Source organism: Corvus brachyrhynchos, unplaced genomic scaffold, assembly GCF_000691975.1.
Source record: "Corvus brachyrhynchos isolate BGI_N302 unplaced genomic scaffold, ASM69197v1 scaffold26, whole genome shotgun sequence".
NCBI lineage: Eukaryota > Metazoa > Chordata > Aves > Passeriformes > Corvidae > Corvus > Corvus brachyrhynchos.
This window is the reverse complement of record NW_008239324.1, coordinates 3081092-3088514: the sequence shown is the minus strand read 5'-3', so window position 1 is coordinate 3088514 and position 7423 is coordinate 3081092. Positions and strand designations below refer to the sequence as shown.

At 40.9% G+C, this 7423-nt stretch overlaps 1 long non-coding RNA gene across 6 annotated transcripts in view; it reads right to left on the bottom strand.

The window, feature by feature from the left end:
- Positions 1-7423, bottom strand: part of LOC108448360 — a 149678-nt gene that overhangs the window by 815 nt on the left and 141440 nt on the right. For 4 of the 6 annotated variants that reach the window (XR_001864256.1, XR_001864252.1, XR_001864251.1 and 1 more), the window contains 2 exons: positions 5999-6107; positions 1-5428 (listed from right to left, as the gene is read on the bottom strand). The exon at positions 1-5428 is cut by the window's left edge and continues 815 nt beyond it. This is a non-coding gene — a long non-coding RNA (uncharacterized LOC108448360). Of the gene's footprint in view, positions 5429-5998; positions 6111-7423 lie in introns of all 6 variants that reach the window. The other 2 variants (XR_001864255.1, XR_001864253.1) reach the window with 2 other exon arrangements.

Sequence of the window (7423 nt, the reverse complement as noted above, 5' to 3'; positions counted from 1 at the left end):
GCTAGAAATGGGTACCAATTTCACAACATGCAGCCCTGAAAAGCTGGTTTGCTTCAGCGAGCTCCTCTTTGGATCTTATTTTGAAGCAGACTAAGGAACTGAGACAACCTCAAGTACAGTTATGTACCTCTTCATAATGCTCATAGGGATGAAACTCTTCAAACTGAATGAGGTCTGAAATTTGCCTGAGAATGCTTTACCCATTCTTATTGAAACAAATGAACCAACGATTGAAGCACAGAGCTGATTATGACTACAGAAATAACTCAAAGCAAGACCCCCACTGGCTCACACAAAGGGATGGTTCATTGGCTGTGCAGGGTGTAAGGAGGAACAGCACAGATGCCAACTGCACTGGGGACAGAAGGATGCTGAGCTGTGTGTGTATGGACAAGTTTTATCCTTTAACTGTGCACAGGGGATTCTTCAGATGTCTGCTCAAAAGAATTTCAGTCACAAGCTCTGCACAGAAATGCCTCTTCTATGATGGGGAGAAAAGATGCAACAATTTCTAAGGCCCTAAATAAAAAGCCAAGCCTTATCCAAATGTCCTCTGGATTTTCATGCATTTCTGACCACATTAAATTTGCATAATGAGTCCAGGAGATCTAAGTGAAGTACTACTCGATTTTTGTAGTTGCCAAAAATACACCACAGGAACCAGACTATGACAGGATATTATGGTATGAGAATACTACAAGTAGGTACCACATTCTCATGATGGGCTCCTCTGTACCCAACCGTGAGCAACTCTATGAACTACAGTTAAGTTCCAAACCTTTTCCTCATTAATATAAAAGTACAGGTCTAGCTCTATTTCGATCTCATAGAGACCCTCCCCCCCGCCATGGCACTTTTATGGTTTTGGTAAAAGAAGATGGAGTTCAAAAACTGCTGACAGAGATAACAATGGTTTCATGTAGTCTGCAGACAGTGGCAGGGAAGGGTAGAGAAAAGCTCTGGCACCCATGACATCCATGTTCCACAACGTTTCTATCACTGATACAGAAGTACTATGACACTGTCAATCTTACTTTCTTTAGAATCCTTTATACCCCTTACTACTACAAGTGATTTCCCAGATGATTGCTTGGCAGAGGCTCAACGGAGGTGCCCACACACCCACAGTCCTGTTTCAGCGGATACTCTTTCCACAAAAGAACAAAATGGATTTGTCCCTCTAATGAACTCCTCCTGATCTGACACATGGGACACGAACGGCAGGGTATCAGTTTAATTTCTAGCAGCCACATGTCTCTCAGTTTGCCCAGTCAGTGGAACTCTTCCCTTTGTGGGCAACCTCAAAAGAATGAAACAAATCAGGGAAGTGACTGAAGTGAAGCACATGGAATATTTTCCTTTCTATCTGGAGAGTCTTTCAGGGAGACTTCAGGGTGACAAAAAATAAAAACAAGGGTAAAATCCCTACTTCCATGAAATCAGTGGGATTTTTGCCATTGACTCTAGAGGAACAAAAATTTCTTTGTGCAATACTTTGAAAAAGGCTGCATCCAGTCCTGTTCAGTACCATTACCCAGTGTATCAGCCCTGGCTGCTACTGATTTGCACCAGGCAGGAATCTCATCCCTGTACTGCCGAGATTCACCCTCTCTCAGTCCTCATTGTTACTCACCAGCCTGAGCCTGTGCTGCAGATAAATAGTGGGCTTTAATCCCCAGGACTCTCAATCCAATGCCTTTCACCACTGCCAGATTCCCATTTTGTTTTGTTTCTTTAATACGAGCTTACAGAAGAAGGAAACTGATAAACTTCCTCCTGCTTAGATTGCAGGAGCACAGGATAATATAACAAGTTAAATGAAACATTAGGAGAAATAGAAAGCACTTTAGAAAACATGCTCTGCCTCTTTAACATTTCAAATTTTTCTTTTAACGTAAAATTACAGCATAATATAAGAAAGGAATCCAGCAAGATACTTTATCACAATACTTGGGCAACTTTAACTCATCTCAAGTGTTATTATAAGAAATAGAATTTACTGGTATGGACTTATATTCAATAGCACTCCTTCCCTTTTTAATGAAATGTCATTATTCCAATACAAATCCTTTCATTCTGCAACCCGCTCCCCCCTTCATCTCACTATATTTCATTTCCTGCAGTTATGTGATATTATTGCCTTTTTTTTCCACAGCTATTGATTTAGGTGTATATGGTTATTACAATGCAAAATAAAACAGTTCCCCCATCCATTCTACCTTGTACCATTGAACATTAACTTAATTTGTTTCAAATCTGCATTTGATTTGGCAAGGAAACCATTTATCTTTATGAAGAAAGCCCTCATAAAGTAGGGACTTCAGGAGATCACTGCTTTAAAAATTTAATAGCCTTGTGTCTTATACACTAGAAAAATGAATTAAACCTTCAAATATTATATGTCTCAATGTAACCTTTTTGCGTTTCATACTATGTTTAATTCATTATATCCCAGGAAAAAAATTAGATAAAACCTCACTAGATTTAGGGTGGTAGTTGGTTCTCAGTTTTGTTTTGACTTGGGCTGGGTATTCCACATTCTAGGATTAAAAGTCTTTCAATACAGTATTAGCAGTTGGATGTAGCTGATGTTCTTGGGATGGAGCTGGTTGTTGGGTATCTAATTTTCTTGGTTTGGTTCTCAGCACTGATAAGAATCATTAAGTCCTGAAGCCACCAGCAATATCTTTAAGGATGATTTTTGTGGCATGAGCAAAGGACAAGCTGTCGGAGTTTAACGCAGTCACGAATCAAAATATTTTATGTATTATCATTATAAATGGAATATTGGAACAGCAATGTAGCATAGGGTGACTTTTGTATGACTGGTGAATAAGTAAGGTAGGAAGCAGAAATATCTATGACTGCAATGGAAAAGTTCTGGTTTACAGAAACAGTCACTGTATGATGAGGCTGATGAAAAACACCAACAACAAAGAGAAAAAATCAGTTTAGCTGAGTTAAAACTGAGAACTGCTTTAGGTATTCAAGATGCATATTTCTTGGAAAAAACAAATATTTCACATTTTACATTAATATAGTCATTCTGGACATCTTTTAAATGGTGGTTTTCCTTCCTTCAGTTTGTTTTTCTGCTCTCACCAACAAGAGCTGTGTGACTTTCATGGATTCATTAACAATTCATTTTTCACCATCACTGAACACACCAAAATCAGCTGCAGTCAGAAACCTAAATACCGTTCAGGGCCTGGAATCATTGGCCAATGTCTGCAGTGCCAGAGGGAAGATAAAGGTCCCTTTAACAGACAGATCTGCTGACCACACTGAGACCCCTGAGGCAAAACTCCAGAACTGGAGGCACTAAACCTCTGAAGCCCAGCATTCAGATTTGACCATACCCTGGCACAGCTCCTCCCACACTCCATTTCTGTGTGCATTTGGAATTCACCCAGGATCATGAATCCTGGACCCAGGAGTCTACAGAGCAACAATCCTGCTACTCCCTGTTCTCTCCCAGATGTTCTGCTCACTCATGCACCTCTTCTGTGACTTCTTTTGTCAGAACAAGCTTAAACAACAACAACAACAATTTAAAAAAAAATTAAAAAAAACAAAATCCAGTTTCTGAGGTTGATTCCTGGGAAGGTCAGCTTCCCAAATACAGGTGACTGGAAGAGCAGACGTGAGGCAGACTGTGAAGGTAGACAGCTCATATGGCTTGGTCTGGCTGGATCTGGCAGGAAGTTTAAGCCTAAATTAGCAAACCAGAAACACATCATCAGGCTCAAGTCAAGACCTAGCAGTCAATAAAACTGTGAGTAAAGATTAGATCACTTACTCAGATGAAGAGCTATAAAGGTAAAAATACCCAACTCTAGGCAGGTTGACCTTTGTAAACTGGGATGAAAGGCACAAACAGTATGGCACACAAAGTATAAATATTGTATTGTCTCGCTGCAGAAGTATTACCAATTAATTGGTTTTAAGTTAGAACTCTCAGCACTGAAAAAAATCACAACCAAAAGATACCTAAAATAAGGAGTTTTAAGCAGAGAGGCATCATGAAAGAATGAAAACTTATGCAGAAGAAAAAGCATCTCAGAGTACCCCTGAAAGAGGACAACCAAGTGAAAAGAAGGGGGCAATAAAACAGCCAGAAGTTGTGTAAGAAGGGAAAGCAGGAAGCTCATAATGTTCAAATCAAAAATAAATTCCCCATCACAACAACTTACATCAGCCTGCAACGCTGTATTACGGAGCTATATTCTTTGGTACACCTAAGTTTTATTGATTTTATAACTATAAAGAAAACAGGAGACACTAGAAATACATTGCACATGTCTCATTACAAATCTCCCTGTCTGTATCTTAGAACATTCTTAAGCTGCGTTTAGCAAGCAACCTGGAGAGCACTGATATACCGTGTACACATATTAGAGACATGACTGTATTTGCCTATTTCTTCCCAGTAGGTAACAACAGGCTGTTTTCATTGGATAATCTCCAGAAATGAAATCAGAGCACAGCATTGTGATTACTCAGCTCATACAATGAATTCCCAGTTTCAGTAAGAATAAGTAACATTCTAATTTAGAGTTGATATTTGACACTGTATATGAGGGGAGGGGTCTACTTTCCATTTTCTCCTTAGACAGCAGCAGTAAACTGCAAAACTCCCTGCTAAAATGTATGATCTTTGGAGAATGCTAATTGACCTACTAAAGTTGGCTTATTTTATTTGGTGAAATTTGCTTATCACAGGCCTCTAGGTGCTCTACATAAACAATATAAATGAAAATAATGAATAGACCAAATACCTAAGTGACAATGGGGACCACATCAATAGCTGTCTGCCCAACAGAATTCGGCTCAAAAGAAACTGTATTATAGCATCTGATCATTTCAGAAGAGAGAACTTTCCCCCCTTCTGAGGTTTGTTTTATTTCCAAGCACAGGGGGATTTGTTAGTTTGAGGCAGATCAGGTGTATCCGCCCCTTGCAGACTGCAGAGCACAGCAGTTCTGTGGATATGAGTACGTGCAGAAGGGATGCCATCCTGTGGGTGTGCAAAGCGGATATTCAGGGAGGGCAGCCGATCCTGAGGAGAACAGAACACGCTCCCACACTGCCAGGGCTGACTTCTCCAGTGCAGTGGCTGGTCTGAGACAGCAAACAGAGCAAAGCTGGTTCAGCTCACAGCGAATCTGGTGGTTGCCTACAGGCCTGAGGACAGGCACAACAGCAGCAGAGGTTATCTCTGATTTTATGCACTTTCCAGAGTAGAGAATTTCTCTCGAGATAACCTAAATTATTTTGTTGTTGCTGTTACTATTTCTGTGCATGGAGTCTGGGGAGATTTCTAAACAGGATGAAATGAGCACATCATCTTCATCATCTTCTCATGGAAAGGCTCATCCAGCAGCATTGTTCTTCTCATGAAAAGGCTCATCCAGCAGCAATGTTCTCTCTAGGTCAATCAAGTCAGAAAACAAACCACATATGTAGGAACATGGGAAGGATCTGAGAGCAAACCAGTCACCCAGTGTGAGTCACCATAATGCTTGAGGGATATAAACCGTGAAACTGCAAATTTAATACTAAAATAACCAGACTAGACTTATGCTAGGTAGCTAACAAAACGAAGTTCAGCATTGCTTCATTAACCAGAGGCTCAGGGAGCTTCACTGCTCGCTCTGACCTTGCCAGGTCCAAGCTGCTGGTGAGCTGGAGACTCAGGTGGCTCTACAGCCCCCTTGTCCCACAAGAACAGCTCTGAAATACCAACTGCCCTCCCTGATGTGAGGGACAGAGGGACGGCCGCCCTTCACTTTGGAAAGCAGAATCCCAGGCAGGAGCAAGCACTGCCTGCCAGCCACGAGTGTCCCACTGACAGCACCCCAGTCAGGATATCAGACTGTTGGCTGTGACGTCTCTGTCACTTCATTCACAATTCCCAGAACTGTGCAATGCAGCTGTCTTAAAACCTAAGTGTTTCTGCTGATTTCCAGGCCAGTGAAAGCAAAACAAACAATAATACCTGTTCTTTGTAGATTTCATACCCCTTCAGAGCAGGTACATGGAGTTAGAGACATTCCTCTTCTTCATGGATTTAAAAGTTTGGATGGGAAGAAGCCTCATTCAATCTCCTGCTAATACAATATGAAACGCTCTTCACAGCTGTAATTTCCTGTAGCATCTAAAATGTTTCCTGTTAATATTTTCCATGTTGTTGCTGGTTTTATGAAAAAAAATCCCTAAATATTAACATTTTCAGATGGCAGAATGGAAAAAGCTAATATAATTCTTAGAGACACAGCATACAAATCCAGAAATAGATCTAAAGGCAGATTTCTAAGCACTCCCTAAATTCTGGCACAGAGAACAGACCAAAACTCCAGTCCAACCTTCTGCTTTTCCTCACTCAGTACTCAGATGTTGTAATTTGACCTCGATTCTAGCCAGAAGACAAACCTAATTTCTGTAGCGTAAGACAGATCATGAACCTTTATTTTATCATTGTGTCCATATTAATTCTTCCATTCTCCCATTTCCACGGCAAATAATAATCCTACCTTCTTTATAATGCTTGGAGGAGAAAGCTTAGGCTCTTTTTCTGGGAGGTAAATTATAAATACTAACTATAGTTACTCTGTGCTCTTACTGTTGAGAGATTTTAGCTCAATGGGAAGTTTGAGACAGGGAACAATAAACACAATAAAGCTAAAATGTAGCCAAAAACTAAACTAAACTAAAAAAACCCCTTGGGTTTTAGTCCTGTAGTGGCTCTCAGCTACCCTCAAAAATTCCATTTTAAAAGATTTAATGACTGCTCATTTTGTGAGCACCTAAAGGATGAGGGATGTCTACAAAGAGGACCAGGACTGTGCCCAGCATTCCTGGGAATTTTATTGCCCCAAGAAAAGTAGAACATGCCTGACCCTTGCAGACAGCAACAGACCCAGTGAGTAACTTCCATTATTATTTTGCTGTTTCTTTGTCCATGATGCCTGGAGGGCTGAGCCAGCTTGTAGGAGCATTAGTTTGGCTCCCCTGGTTGCCCAGCCCAATTACTCAGCAAAAACCAGTGGGCTGATGGCTCATCTGGTAATGGGAACTCAGGGACTGCCAGCCCTGTCAGTGAAGCTGGGTCATTTATACCCATATATGTGTCTGTCTGTCTGTCTGCGTGTGTCACCACCTGGCACAGGGTTACAGGATTTATGCAGTGGCTTTTCTCTAGCTAAGCAAGAAAAATACCAAATTGGACATATTTGCAGGCCTGTGCACTTAGTTCCCGAGTTGAGTGTGCAGATTACCGTTTGTTCATGTATTTACCAACTCTTGACCAAATTTTCAGTAATGATCTCTACAGCTGTGGACATAACTTGAGTAGTCACAGACTATGGATATTGGCAATCAAATGTGAGTGCCCACAAATCTGGGAAAGATCTAACACTGGATC